The following is a 16,044-nucleotide window of genomic DNA, read 5'->3' on the forward strand; positions in this document are numbered from 1 at the left end:
CTTAAAAATCTTGTCCATCAGTTTTAATTGCATCCCTTTCTCAATCCTTTTATGTTTGCAAGTTTTCATAGCAAAGACAGGATTGAGTTTTGCTTTTCTGCATATCATGCTTCAGGCACATATTACTCTCATCTCTCAATTGTCTCTAGTTTTATAGGCACCTCTAATTTTGCCTTAAAGTTTTGATCTGTTCATACTAAAATTGTGCATTGTTTTGAAAATTTCTAAGTTAATAGTATCAGCTTTTCAAGAGATAAGGGGAGGGGGGCAGGTACTGGGGATGTCCTGTTTTACTGATGGGGGGACAGAGGAGTGAAATTTTCACTGAACCTGTCTGCCAGCACATTGGCTATATCTACAGGGTTTGTGTATGTGGTATCCTTGACAACCAGTTTTGAGCAGATCTGGGTGCTTCACTTGAGGTAGCTAACCTTTTTGTATCCCTCCTTGTTTCTAAAAACTGTTCATTGATAGTAGCCGCTTTTTATTAGGTTACTTTCTTTCTCTCACTTTCCCTTTTTCCTGCTAGTGACCGCTTTTTTTATAGGTTATCCCCCTCCCTTTTTAAGGTATTCTTAACTACTATCGTTAGTAGTCTTTCTGTGTCTCTTTTTCCATCTAAATATAAAAAAAAACTTTTCCCTTTGTTTCCCTGTCTTTTGATTTTTAACCATGCATGTGTGAGTGTGACTGTTTTTCTCCATCCATACCCTTTTTATCCACATGGCAGAGAAACAAGACAAACCAGCAGGATTCAAAAAGTGCAGTCATAAGATTCCTTTTAGTGACTCACACTCCCCTGTGCATTTATTGTCTAGGGCCCCTTAATCTACAAAAAGATTGTGTGATAAGCCATTCTTTCAACCACTGAGCATTGGTTGAAAGAAAAAAATAAGCTCATTTTAAGGGGCATGCTGCCATCTGCTTTTGAGGAGGTTATTTCTGGCAGTCAATCAAAACCTGTAACTTCTACCAAATCTAAATCTGCTCATTCAAGCCCTGCTTCTTCCCTTTCTTCTAACAGTAGTGACAGAGGAAAGAACAGCCCTTCCTCATCTCTGACACACCCTTTGGAGCCAAAAACAAAGACTTCTAAATCTCTGAAGTCTGTGAAGTCCATGACTTGGTCAGAGCCTTGGGCTCAGAGCACACCTAGGTTGGATACGGCTTCTTTAGCTCCTACTCTGTCAAGTAAAGACAGATTGGATCCATTGATGTCAGATTCAACAAGTCCATTTAAGCCTATTTTAACACTTGCCAGGACTCCGTACTCCTCAACCTTTGATCCTGTTCCTTTGAGAGTAGTACCATCTCCATTCTAAAGTAGAACAAAATCTCTGTCAGCATCCTCTTCCTGTTCAACCAGGAGCCTAACTGAAGAAGACATGGAATGGATGATACAAAAGATTGTGTGGGCATAGGGCATCACTAAGTCTCCTCAGCCTCAACCCATGTGGTTCCAGGTCTACCCAAACCATCTACTCCCCCATTTCTTCTTCCTCTAACTTCAGGACAAACTTCGGAATCATTGGATCTGATGCAGTGTATTTCAGCTGTGATCTAAAGATGTCTGTTTCCTCAGATCTGACCTTTGCTTGGAGCTCTTTGGCCTTTTCAGAGCTGGAGAGTTCCTGGAGCCACAGTGAACCTTACAAACCACGAGTGTGCTCAACTCCCAGGTGTTTGGGGCTTAAGCAAAAGTAAGCTGGAGTCCGGCTTCTACCCCTAGTGAGCTGTCTTCTGGAGTGGAGGGAACCCCATCCCAAAAGCAGGGCTTGTTGGAGCCAGAGTCCTCCTCCAGTCAGGAGCAGTCAGCCTTTGGGGCTCTGGAGAGGGCTGTAGCTGCATCTAGAAGGTCATCTGCCCCCTTGGATCCTCAATTCTATCAAGTTACTCTGCATTCTTCTTCTGACCAGGATGTTCCACAGAGACAGTGGGACCTCAGGCACCAGGGTACCCATCTGGGTACCCCTGCCTCTTCTGATACCTCCCTTGCTTACCCTGACTGAGGAGGTCCCTCAGAAGAGACTTTGCAAGAGGAAACATTTGGACTCCATGGTGGAGTCGGCCATGGAAGACACCAACCTTGATGAGGGAGAAGGATCCCCACAGTCACCTGCTGAGGATGTTTCCTTTGGGGAGATTCTGGAGATCCTGAAACAAAGAGGTGGCTGACAGTCCAGTAATCCTTCACCTGAGGAGGCAGTTTACCTGGCGACCTTTGATTTGCAAACCATCTACCTCCTGGGTGACACTGCCCACCAATGAGCTCATAGGTTTGATCTCTCAGTGGGTGTGAGAGACCCTGAATTCCATAGAATGCATTCCCTGAAGACTGAATAAAATAATTACTGTCCCATCTGACAAGGCCTTTTGGAGGAAAGGGGTTGCAATAGATGCCATGGTCATGGTGGTGGTGACCAAGAAGGAGCTTTTGGAGGATAGTTCAACTATTCATCCTCCTAAAGTTTCCAGGATGATGGATAGATGCGGGAAGTGAGTGTTTTCTTCAGCGACCTTTCCCTTGTGATCACTGAGCTACACGTTCTCAGTGCAGTGGGATCTGATCAAGGAGTTGTCAGTTACCCTTGAAGGAGCAGTAACTGAGGGAGCAAGAGAAAAGGTAGCTTCCCAGTTAGTGACACTACATTTGGTACTAGCTCTTCTATGAGGCTCATTGCACATGCATCTGAAGGAGGTTACCACCATTTTTAAGAGGAGATGTGCCTGGATGTGTCTATGCAGTTTTGCAGAACTTTTAAGTCTTCATTCGTTAACACATCATTTGATGGCACTTCACTTTTTGGTCCCAAAGTCAAAGGTTTGCTATCCAGGTGTGAAAAAGAATGTAAGACTCTTTCTGCCATGGGCATATGTTTTCCTCTCTTCAGAGACCTTATCCTAAAGGTCAGGGAGGCAGCAAAAAAATGTTATTCAAAAAGTCTCAGGGGTCTTAACACACACGTGGAGAATTTTACCCCAGAGGCAGAGGGGGGAACAATAATGGAAGACGCTGCCCTTGCAGCAAAGGAGGCCACAGAACCAGGGGTCCTGGGATTGTTTCTTTGGGAAACCTTTTCAGTATCCCTGAAAGGAGGCCCAATTGCCCACCTCAGGGGACATCCCTGCACTGGAGAGCCTGGCAAAAGATAACTTCAGATATGCGGGTGCAGAGGATAATATCGAGGGGTTACTAAATTCACTACTCTCAACAACCCCCCTCATACAGAAAAATCCCAGACGGTTCACCCAGTCAATGGGATCAAGCAGTCACTCAAATTCAAAAACTGCTGGAAAAAAGAGTCATCAAATAGGTCCCTCTGCAACCAGAGACAATTTGGAACTTACTTAAGATTCTTTTTGGTTCCAAAGAAGACAGGGAACTGGAGACCAATTCTGGATGTCTGCAGATTAAACAAGTCAGTTTGGCAATGCAAGTTCTGAATGGTCAGAATGCAGTCCATACTTCCTTTTCTGGAACAGGATGATTGGATGTTCTCTACAGATCTTCAGGATGTGTACTACCATATAAAAATGGACAGACATTCCAGAAAAGATACACTTCCAACTTGGATCCAGTCATTACCAATTCAGAGCACTGCCCTTTGGTCTCACTACCACTCCCAGTGTGTTCACTAAATGCATGGCAGTGGTTGATGCTCACCTAAGATGACAAGGATTATGGGTGTTTCCTTATTTAGACAACTGGATCATATCGTCCCTGAACAGGCATCTACTTACCCATGCAGGAGACTCAGTTATTCAAATCTGTGCAGAACTGGGTATAACCATAAATTAACAAAAATCACATCTCGACACTTCCCAAACACTAGAGTTCACAGAAGCACCACTGGACACCACTCAGATGATTGCAAAACTTCCCCCCTCCACAGGGATAACAATCAGGCAAAAAACACACAGATTAATCAGGAACAAGCAGGTAGTGGTCGTCATGTTCTACAGGCTTTAGGATCAATGGCTACAGCAATAGTGATAGTTCCTGTGAAGATAGGGTGAAGATAGTTGAAGGCTGCCAACCTAGCCAGATAGAATTTTGGAGATAATTCTGTCATCTGTAAATATTAATGTAAACCACAGGCTTGTTGTCTTAAATAGTAAAAATAGTGTTACATGTGGAACTGGAAAATAATGCAACAACAGTGCACTCTGTTGACCAAGTAAAGCATGTTGTGACCCTTTGATCTAAACACAGCTCCAGACAGTCTAGATGAAAGAATTCTTGCTATTGTTTTAAGGCCAGAGTTAATGGCCAGAATTTGCATTCATAAATGTCCTTTATTGCTCTGATTTCTGCCCAGAGGTGAAGAATATAAATGTAGTTTCTGTTAGCCTTGGAACCCAGGGAAGTGTGAAGAATGATGTAATGTGAACTAGTAATGTGATTTTAAAAACAGAGAGAATAAGAGAGCATTAAGCATTATGGTCTTGACCATCCAACTCACAGCACTGTCTTGCTCTATATGTAAGTTTATCTTAGATTTGTGTTTTCTCTTGGAAATAGCTAGAAACCTGAAAGATTAGACAGTGTTTTTCTGTGATGTCACAACTGTAGTACTGGATTATTTTAAGTATTTCTCTGTGATCTCTGAACTCTTGACTAGCACTGTGTAGTACAAAGTATTGTCTTGCGTTTTGACTATTTGTTATTAAATATTTTTAAACTCTTTCAACTGTGGCTGTTTTTAAAGAGGTAATTTAAGCTCTTTAAAGTACTTGCATGCCTTTGGTAAAATTGTACAAAGTCACTCCCAATAGCATTAGCCCAGGGCTATGCTACCAATTGGATAATAATATTGCACAGTAATAATTGGACACCCTTTTAAGGGCCTTTGAGTAGCTGATAAATATTAGTGGGTGGTGGCAGCTGGTACTACCGTATAGTCTGTGAAAAAGGGGCACAGCTGGAAAACCTGTGCCAGTCTTCCCCAGGAGTATCTGTGTGGTTGTATAAACTCTTCTCAAACTAAGTGTGTGTGTGTGTGTGTGTGTGTGTGTGTGTGTGTGTGTCAGCTACTTGGGCAGGGACACGAAGCACTGGTTAGACAGAAGAGGGTGCTGGAGGTTTTAGCTTGCCCACTAAGCTGATATCTGGACCCTATAGCTGTGCCAGTGCGGAGTCTTATTGGGGACCTGGAGAGCAAGGGAGTGACCAGCCCCAGACTGACTGTGATCTCTGTGTGCTCTTAAGGGAAATTGCACTTTACTCTGTGTATTTGTTATCCTTTCTTCCTGTATGAGACACCCCTCTCTGGTATTAGTGGTGAGGATTGAGGCTCCTTGATTGCTGAGCCAGGGCATGGGCGCCACAGTTCCATTAGCCAGATTTCACATGCAAATACTTCAATGGCTTCTAGCTGCAAAATGGTCAATTATCCACCAAACGATGTCTCACCAAATTCTTGTAACACACACATGCAAAAGGACTCTCTCATGGTGGATTCAGTCAGAACAGTTTACACAAGCTCGACCCTTTGTTCCCCCTCAACCACAGGCCATGGTGATTACCGATGTTTCCCAGATTGGGGGGGGGGGCATTTTCTGTTTTCTGGAGAGGACAGGCCAAGGAATCTGGTCTGCAGACAAGGCCAAGATACACATAAACATCCTGGAGATGAGGGCAGCGCTTTTAGCATTGCAAGCATTTCAGACTGTTTTTCCTCTAAGAACAGTGGTGACTCAATCAGACACTATGTTGGTGGTCTGGTACTTAAACAAGGAGGAACCAGGAACCAGATCATACCTCTCTGTGTCAAGAAGCACTCAAAGTGGCAATAGGTGATGTCATCCAACAGCTTTCCTGTTGCAATGCATGTTCCGGGAAAGTCCAGTGTTGTAGCGGACAAGTTCAGCAGATTCATTCTCATTCCTCACAAGTGGTCCCTCAACCAGACAGTAGCAGAGGACATTTTGCACAGATGGGGCAAGCCTTGCTGCAGTCTCTTTCCTTCTCCCCAAACAACAAATGCAGATGCTATTATTCCCTATTCCCCCCACTGGGGGAGTCCCCAAGGGATGCTGTCATACACAATTGGCCTCCAGTCTGTTGTACATCTTTTACCCCATCCCCTTGATTCCCAGATTCCTTCAGAAAGCCAACAGGTTAAAGAGAACAGTAATCCTCATTGACCCATATTGGCCTCGATAAATCTGGTTTTCATTCCTCTGGCCTCGTCTAAAGAAGGAACCCTGGATTAAGGATCCCTTTCCAGACCTTTTGTCATATCTGACAAGAATGCTTCAGCCCAACCTTCACAACCTCAAACTGATGGCATGGTTCCTCCAATTTCATTGATTGCCAGACAACCCATGCTGTCCTCACGGTCTGTCATATTTTGATGTCTTGCCATAAATAATCCAATCAAAAACTTTATAGGAGTAAATGGAAGAGGTTTGTAATTTTGGCTCAGCAACATAATGTAGAACATTTCTCAGCTCCTATTCACTCTGTTCTAGAATTTTTAGCCCACCTTTTCAATAATGGAGAAGTTGCTTCAACAATGAAGGTGCAATTAGCAGCCATTTAAAATTTTCACATTGTGATGGATAACTTGTCTCTCATTTCTCACAAAGTTTGCAAAGCCTTCTTGAAAGGGACCCTGTTCTTAAGGCCTACCCACAAGGATTGCTCTCCTCCATGGAACCTTAATTTGGTATTACGTCTTATTGTTCAGCTCCCATTTGAGCTTGCAGAGATTTATGATATTAAGTTTCTATCTTGGAAAACTATCTTTGTGGTGGCTATCACATCTGCAAGAACAGTATCAGAAATTCAGGCACTATCTTCCTAGTCCCCATATTTGATTTTTCGCAAAGATAGAGTCTCTTTGCGTACCAACCCCTCCTTTTTGCCTAAAGTTGTTTCACAAACAAATATTAATCAGTCCGTACATTTGCCTGTTTTCTTTCCTAACTTTAGCAAGAAATGCGAATATGTTCTGCATTTGTTAGATGTTTATAGACAGTTACGTTTCTATTTGCATAGGGCGAAAGAGTTTCGGAATGCAAGTCAATTGTTCATTGCCTTTGCAGGCCCTAGAAAAGGCCTACCAGTATCCAAGGTTATGTTGTCAAATTGGATCTCTGATTACATTGTCTTTATATACACTTCAAAAGGTATAAATCCATCCAAACCTTTTCAAACTCACTCAGTCAGGGTCATGGCCACATCCGTAGTCTTCCAGACCAGTGCATACATGGACAAGATTTGTGCAGCAGCCACGCAAACCATCACACCTTTATCACTCATTACAAGTTGGATTTGGTCTACAAGGGAAGAACCTCCTTTGGTTTGATAGTTCTGAAAAGCATCCTCCCATGAGTCCGCCCAGGGTAAAGGTAGCAGGGGATTCAGTTCCATATGTGAGGACGAGATGAAAAATCGACAATATCAGATTAAGAAGTTATGTACGCACTATAACATTCCATCTGTATTGTCCATTTTTTTAATTTCCCCTCACATCCCATCCCCCAATCCCCTTCCTTTAGTCTTTCTGGTTGAACAGGAAGTGAAATTCTGGTCATTTTTTTATAATCTCCAATACTCCAGAAGTGGTCTTCTTAAAAATCTTTTCAACATTAAAGTTCAGTACTTTCTTCTACGGGAATAGTTCTAGCAAACAAGATCTGAGGTAACAGGGAGAGATGCATTGTGGGTAAGGGGAGGTATCCAAGAGCTTTTTCGTTGCCACAAGCTTAGTAATGGCTGAGTTGGATCCGATGCATCGGATCCTGACCCATATGTGAGGAGAGATGAAAAAGTCGACAATACAGATGGAACAATATGGTGAGTACTTAACCTCTTATTCAAAACATTCCCAGGGTCACTTCCATGATCCATTTGGAGGTAGTTCCCCCCAGGGGAAGAGGGGGGAACTCTAATGGAAGACACCATCCCAGCAGCAGAGGTGGTCTGCATATCCAGGGATCTAAGGATACTTTCTCTGACAGATCCAAGCAGTGCTTTTGAAAGGAGACCCAACTGTCCGTCTCTGGAGGCAGTCAGGGGTAATCTATTCTGGCACCAGAGAACCTGGCTAGAAATTGCAAAAGATTCATGGCTGCGGAAGATAATATCCAGAGGTTATATAATACCATTTTCCCATCCACCCCCACTAGTATCAAACAAAATCCCTGAAGTGCCACCCAATCAGAGGGAAGCAGCAGCACTAGAAATAAACAAGTTGCTAGAAAAAAATAGTCATCCAAGAGGTCCCCTCAGATTAGAAAGAGTCCCGAGCTTATTCAAGATTCTTTTTAGTGCCAAACAAACCAGGGGACTGGAGACCAATCTTGGATCTCAACAAAGTAAATTAATCATTTCACTGTACAAAGTTCTGGGTGGTCACAGTTCAGTCCATTCACCTTTTCTTTGCAAGAACAACTGGATGTGCTTGATAGATCTTCAGGATACATACTGTCATATAAAAATTATGGTCTAGGAAATATCTATGCTTTCGGCTGGGAGCCAATCATTACCAATTCAGAGAACTGCCCTTTGGTGTAGCCAAAGCCCCTTGGGAGCAAGCCAAGTGTATGGCAGTAGTTTCAGTTCACTTGAGATTACAAGGATTAATGGTGTTTTCATATCTGGACAACTGATTCATAACCGCTGTGATGAGGTGTCATGTAATTCAAGCTCAGGAATGCTTACTGCAGTTATGCTGTCAACTGGGGATTTCTGCCAATTACAACAGATCTCATCTCGAGCCATTTCAGATATTGGAATTCATCAGTGCTCTGTTCAATGCAGTCACTTATATACCTTCTGTCTCTTTATCCTGGGTTCAAACAATTCAGTTCAAGGTCAAAAAGATTATTCAAAGTTATTCTCTTTCAGACCATCTGATCCTCCAAGCCTTGGGATCCATGTCAGCGTTAATCCACTGTAGTACCACTGGCAAGGAGCCATATGGGGGTCCTTCAATGGACACTAGCAGCTCACTGGTTCTTTCTTCAACAACCATTATCCAGCCAAGTCAAAATAATGCAAGCTTTCAAGGATTACCTTCTATGGAGGAGCCATTCCAATCAAATACAAGTAGGATTTTTCTTTGTTCTCCCTCAGCCCAAGGGCACAGTGACCATGGACACCTCTCAGATTAGGTGAGGGGGCATTTCTTGGGAAGGATGGTCCAAGGCACATGATCCCCCAAAGAGGCCAAGACACACATCAATGTCCTGGAAATGAGAGCTGCCTCCTAATGTTGCAGGCCTTCCAAGACACTCTCCCAAGCAGGACTATTGTGTTTCAAACAGATATGTAATTAGTCTGGTACATGAACAAACAAGGGGGAATCATGTCTTGCCCTCATTGTTGAGAATCTGTGAGAGTATGACAATGAGCAATCTCATCCAATCACTTTTTGATAGCAACACAAATCCTGGGGAAGTACATCGTAATTGCAGACAAGTTAAGCAGGGCTATTCTAACGTCTCAAGAGTGGTCTTCTAACATGAAGGTGGTGGAGAGTATTTTCTGTTGATGAGGCCATCCATACTGTGATCTGCTTGCATCTCCCCTCAACAACAAGTACAGCACTTTCTTTGTCCTTATCCCCCCAGTAGGTAAGTCCTTGAGTGATGCCCTATTTCACATTTTGCCCTCCAGTCTCCTTTATGCTTACCCCTTAGTACTCCTCATTCCCAAATTTCTCCAGAAAGCATCTCAGTTGAAGAGCACAGTTATCCTCATTGCACCTTTTTGGCCTCATCAGATCTGGTTTCCCTTCATTTGACCACATCTTCTTGGATTCTGGATCCAACTCCAGACCTACTCTTTCACCTGCAAGACATGACTCATCCAGACATTTCAGGCCTCAAGCTGACCACATGGTTTCTCCAGTTCCATTAATTGCTAGACAGTTTAAGCTCTCCTCCCCTGTCCATCACATCCTTTTTTCATCCCACAAAGCTTCCACTATGAAAGTTTACAAAAGTAAATGGAAAAGATTTGTTTTTAGATCCATTTCAGCTCTGATTTCTAAGGTTCTTGACTTTTTACGTATGATTTTCAATGAATGTGCTAGCCTCCTCATCTCTAGAGTACAATTAGATCCATTTCTAATTTTCTTATAGGAATAAATAATTCATCTTTAGCATCTTCCAAACTTTGCAGAGCCTTTCTTAGAGGAACATACCTACTTAGGCCTCCTTTAAAGGACCTTGCTCCTTCTTGGGATTTAAATATTGTTTTACAGACCTTACTCAACCCCCTTTTGAACTATCAGCTGTGAACTAAAAATTTTGACCTGAAAAACTATCTTTTTCATTGCTATTACTCTGCTAGGAGGGTATCAGAATTACAGATTCTGTCATCTAAACCTCCTTAGTTGATTTTTTACAAGGACCAATCCTTCCTTTCTACCTAAGGTGGTGTCCGAATCCAATATTAATGAGGTTATCAACCTTCCAGTCTTCTTTCCAAATTTCTCAAACAAAGGAGACTATATGTTACACCTGTTGGATGTCCACAGACAGTTAAGTTTATATCTTCATAGAACTAAACATTTGAGGAAATCCAAACAATTATTTGTTTCCTTTTTGGAATCAAAATGAGGATAACTAATTTCTAAAGTGACTTTAGCCAAATGATTGACTGATTGTATTACTTTGCTATATGAAAAAAGTAGGTTTGCCGTTACCAAAACCAACAAAAGCCCATTTCATCAGATCTATGGTAACTTCTTCAGCCTTTTTGTCTAGAACTTCCTTGGATGATGTTTGTATAGGTGCAACTTGGGCTAACCCTCGTATCTTTATTGTTCGTTACAAATTGGTTCTAGTTTCTAGGAGAAGAGTTGGCTTTAGCTCAGCTGTGCTCTGGAATGTCCTTCCTTAGATTCATAGGTTTATAGGTGTGTACTAGGCTAATGACCCTGGAGCCTTTACAAGCCTAGCCCATAGAAGTGCCCTGACATTGTGTATCATACATTGTGAGTCCTCCTGGGAATTATGTAGCTGGGGACTCTGTCCCAACAGTTGACGAGTGAATGAATATGGCAAAACCAGATAAAAAAGCTATGTACTCACCATAGCGTTTCATCTGTGTTTTTGATTTTCATTCTTCAACTTTCCTCCCACCATACCCCCTTCTTGCCTTACTCTTGGAAAGATTGAAGGATGCTGCAGGAACTGCTGTTCCTTTGTTTGATTTCCAGATTCTGTTATATCATAATTCCTTACTACTTTGCAGGTGTATGGGCAGCAAACAAGATCTGAGGTATGTTAGGTGTCTAGGGCATTATGGGTAAAGGAAGGAGCTTGAGACTTTCTATGTTCCATGAGCTGGAAGAAATGGCTGAGTCAGATCCAAGGATTGGATCCGAACTCAACAGTTGAGGAAGAATGAAAATGGACAACACAGATGGAATGTTATGGCGAGTACATAACTTTTTTGATACTGACAGCTGTTTCATTTTGGTCAGCACTAGGCAGTGTTGTTCTGTTTTGGGAGCAAAGGTGGTGAATCTAAATATTTTGTTGGTCATTGTTAGCAGGGATGAGAGATTCTTTTTGGAAGTAGAGACAGTTATTATAGGTGGACAAGAACTCTCTTCAGTTGCTATCCTACCTGAAGGAGCAAGAAAGTAAGAGATTTTTGTCCTAGTTATTTGTAAATTTACAGTGTGTTTTGTTTTTTTCTATGTGATACAAGTTGAGTTGTTGATTCAACCATAATCCTAGCTGCCAATCAGAGTGTGTGTGTATGTAACTTTAAGAAGCTATCCAAGGGCTTGCACAAGTGTATAAATACTGAGCACGTGTAAGCCTGACTGCCCTTTTGTAGTAAGCTGTTGAGATGTAAGCATGTATGTATGTATGTCTGTTAACCAGTTTGTTTATATTTTATGATGCTGCTATCCATCCTGGTGTGTTTCTATGTATTAAAGCATCTAAATGAAATACCCCACCTGCTTGTCATCTGTATTAGAGAGGGATGGGCGACATTGTGTCTAAAAGGACATTATGTTAGAAGGAGCATGGCCAAAATGACTTGTTGCCAGAAAGAGTTCCAGTTTCTTCCATTTGAGTCTGAGAGGCACCCAGTTGGTATTGGGGGAATATACAGGAGTGAATCATCCCTACTGCACACATAATTCATAAAACAGGTCAGAAAGGAATTTCAGATGTTAAAACTTCCTCAAATTATTTCTTATTCACAAAATATGAAACGAGGCATACAGAGTGCGCTAAATGATATTTGAATAAACCAATGTGTCCGATATTGATAGAAATATTCAAATTACTGTAGAAAATGTTTGAAATAAGGTCCGAATTGCATAAAATGAATAAAATAAGAGGAAAATACCACATTTTCACAAAGCATATTTTTTGCATTAAAGATATCCGAGTTATCAAGTGTATGAGGTGTTTGCATGTTTGTACAGTATTACAGTAACGTTATTTTGAAAGATGCAGCTATTACAGAGCATATTTCACAACGTACAGCATTTCAAAGAGTTTATTGTGCATTTGAATGTTATTACAAGCTCACAGAACAGTTTGTTCGTACATAGTTACAAGGGCTATATTTTCAGTGTATTTACGTATACTTTGTGGGCATGGCAGGCTGATTTCAAAATCCCAGTGCACTTGTGTTTGACAGTAATGTTGAGTATAATAATGCAGAGTGGTTGAACAAGAGTATGACATTTTCATGCAGGCTGCTTTTTCTGATAAAAGTGACCGTACAAAAGGCATTTATTCTGCTTAATTTCGCTGCTGGGTCAAAAGCCAAGCCATTGAAAGGGAATGCTCATTTGTGTATGCACCTGTTATCTATGCAGGACAGGGGGAAACCATCATATTGTTGCTAAGTGAAGGGAGGACTGTGAGTGCTTAAAATATAAATTTAGAGAAATGTGTAACCCCAGACAAATGTTACAGTGGAAAGGCACTTATTTTATACAAGGGATAAAACCCCTAGTGAAACTTTTGCAGCATATATAACTGATTTGAGAAATAAGGCTAAAACGTGCACATTTGGTGATTTAAGGGATGAGCTGATAAAAGACAGACTTGTGTGTGGTACTAAAGATGATGCTGTAAGAAAGATTTTGCTTCATGACAGTGATTTAACTTTGAATAAGGCCATTGAGATTTGTCAAATATATAAGCTCACAGAAAAGCACACAAATATGCTTACAAATGAGAATAGCTCTAGAAGGCACAGTGATAAAGCTTATGTTGATAGTATGCAGCACGTGTTTAAAAGAAGCAGGCCCCAAGCACATGGCAGCAACTGTAGCCCCCGCAACACCCACTTGTAAACCCCAGAGCTTTCCAGCAAATTCCAGAGTTCGCACAGTCTCGCGAAGCATAGGAGTGAGTCAGCAAACTCAAAGCATGGGCCCCCACTCAGTTTCATTGCCAACTGTCATAACTGTGGTGGAAATCATGAGTCTAAAAAGGGAAAACTATTTAGCTGTTGGTCAGCAATGCCAGGAATGCAATAAATGGAATAATTTCAAAAGGTTTTGTAGATCAAAAGGCCCACATTCTTTTATTAAAAGGGAACATTTTAAGAAACGAGTTGATCAATTAGAAAGTTGTAACCCTACTTTTTATGTTGATGGTGTGTCAGTGCTTCATGAAACAGTCAATGCAGTAGATTTAAGAGCAAAGAATGAAGCATTTTGTACTGTTTGGATACATGGAAAACCCAGAGAGCTCAAAGTTGACACAGGTTCCAAATACAATGTTATATCAGCAGCAGCATTTGCTAGAGTGTGTCATGGTGAAAGGCTTGATTTGGCAAGGTGTGTGAAGCTTGTGGCATATGGTGGAGAAGAAATTCAGACTGAAGGCTTATTAGTGTTTTCATGTTACTCTGCTGGAAGAAGTTACGACATGTTATTTTATGTGGTCAAGAGGCACGTCCAGTCATTATTAGGGCTCAGAGAGAGTTTGAAAATGGAACTGCTTTCATTTAATAAGGAAGCCCATCAAGTTAGCTTGAAAGACCACTACTCTAATTTCGCCCAACACATTTTTTCTACCTATGCTGATCTATTCGAAGACAAACTAGGGAAGCTTCCAGTTGGGTACTCCATGAAGTTAGACCCAGATGTCAGTCCAGTTATAAGGCCAGCCAAGAAAGTTCCAATAGCCATGCAGGACAGAGTCAAAGCCAAGCTAGATAAGATGGTGCTACAAAGTGTAATTTGTCCAGCTGCAGAACCAGCTATATGGATATCTTCCTTTGATGGTAGCTCATAAGAAAAGCTCAGATGACATCAGAATATGTATTGATCCACGAGATTTGAACAAAGCACTAAAAAGAACTCATCATCCAATGCACACATCCAATGCACACAGTCGAAGAAGTCGCAGCCCTGATGCCAAATGTCACTGTATTCTCTGTCTTAGATGCAAAGAGTTAATTTTGGCAAATTCAGCTCAACAAGAATATATCATTGCTCACTACATTCAATATTCTGTTTGGAAGTTACAGATTTTTGAGGATGTCACTTGGGATAAATTCTGCAATTGAAGTCTTTCAACATGCAGTGAAGCAACTTTTTTTCTGGGTATCCTTGTGCTAGTTTAGTAGACAACATACTAGTAGGAGGTAATGGTGAAGCTGAGCATGACCATACCTCTCAACCTCTTAGTGCAAGAAATCTGGACAAAGCCTGGCAAAATGGGGGGACAAAGGCCCAAAAATAAGGACACATTTTAAATGTGGCTGTTATAAACTTTAGAAAGTTGCTAGAATATGCCAGAAACCTCAGAAAAGTTCTGGAAAGAGCATGTCAAGTGAATCTTAAGCTCAATCCAAAGAAATGCAAATTCAGGCTACAAGAGGTTACTTATGTTGGTCATTTATTTACTAGTTCAGGCCTTCGACCAGACCCTTAAAAGCAAACAGCCATTCTTGAGATGCCAGCTACAGACAATGTTCAAGCCCTGCAATATTTTCTTGGCATGGTTAACTATCTAGGCAAGTTCATGCCAGACTTGAGCCAACATTCAGCACCGCTTAGAGAACTGATATGTAAAGATGTATCCTGGTCTTGGTTAGAGCAACACCAAAGAGCATCTGATGTCCTGCAACAGAGAATTGCTAGTCAACCAACTTTCCAATGCTATGATGTTCTCAAACCAGTTACTTTTTCTTGTGATGCTTCGAAATTTGGTCTTGGTGCAGTCATTCTGCAAGAGGGTCAACCTGTTGCCTATGCATCGTGAACAATTATCCAAACTGAAATGCAGTATGTTCAGATCGAGAAAGAGCTTTTGGCAATTGTGTTTGCATATTCGAAGTTCCATGATTATCTTTATGGTAGACCTATCCAGATCGAAACAGACCACCAACCTCTAGTCACTATTTTAAGAAAGCCTATGCATTCAGCTCCAGCCAGATTGCAACACACGATGTTGATATTACAAAAGTATAATTTCACTCTTGTCTACAAGAAAGACAAACTTCTTTATCTTGCTGATATATTATCCAGATCTTGCAGAAACACCACTGAACAGTATGAGAATGAGAACTTTGATTCTGAAGTCATGGAAGTGAGAAATTTTTCTTCCACACATCTTTATGAGCTAAGAAATCATACAACCACAGGTCAAGTTTTACAAAGCCTCAACCACTTTCTCAATCAAGGATGGCTGTCATAGCAGTCTAGTTTCTGTCTGTCCCACGGGTATCCTTCAGTAGTGTGCACAAATTCCCCTAAAACACATTCAAAGGTCCAACAAAAAAAACAAAAAAACCTGAAGCAACTGCCTACATACAAGAACACGGAGACCGGAAACCCGTACAAATCAGCAAAAGCCACAGCAAGTTCTACTTATATCAACAGACTGTGAGCAGTTCCTGTAAACACATTCAAAGGTCCAATAACCAAAAAAAAAACCTGAAGCAACTGCCTGCATACAAGAACATGGAGAAGTGGAAACCCATACAAATCAGTAAAAGTCACTGCAAGTTCTACTTTTATCAACAGACTGTGAACAGTTCCCTTAAACACATTCAAAGGTCAAAAAAAAAAACAAATTGAGAGCAGTTCCCTCAAA

This window comes from Protopterus annectens, chromosome 7.part0, assembly GCF_019279795.1.
Source record: "Protopterus annectens isolate FY-2018-M chromosome 7.part0, PAN1.0, whole genome shotgun sequence".
NCBI classification, from domain to species: domain Eukaryota; kingdom Metazoa; phylum Chordata; order Ceratodontiformes; family Protopteridae; genus Protopterus; species Protopterus annectens.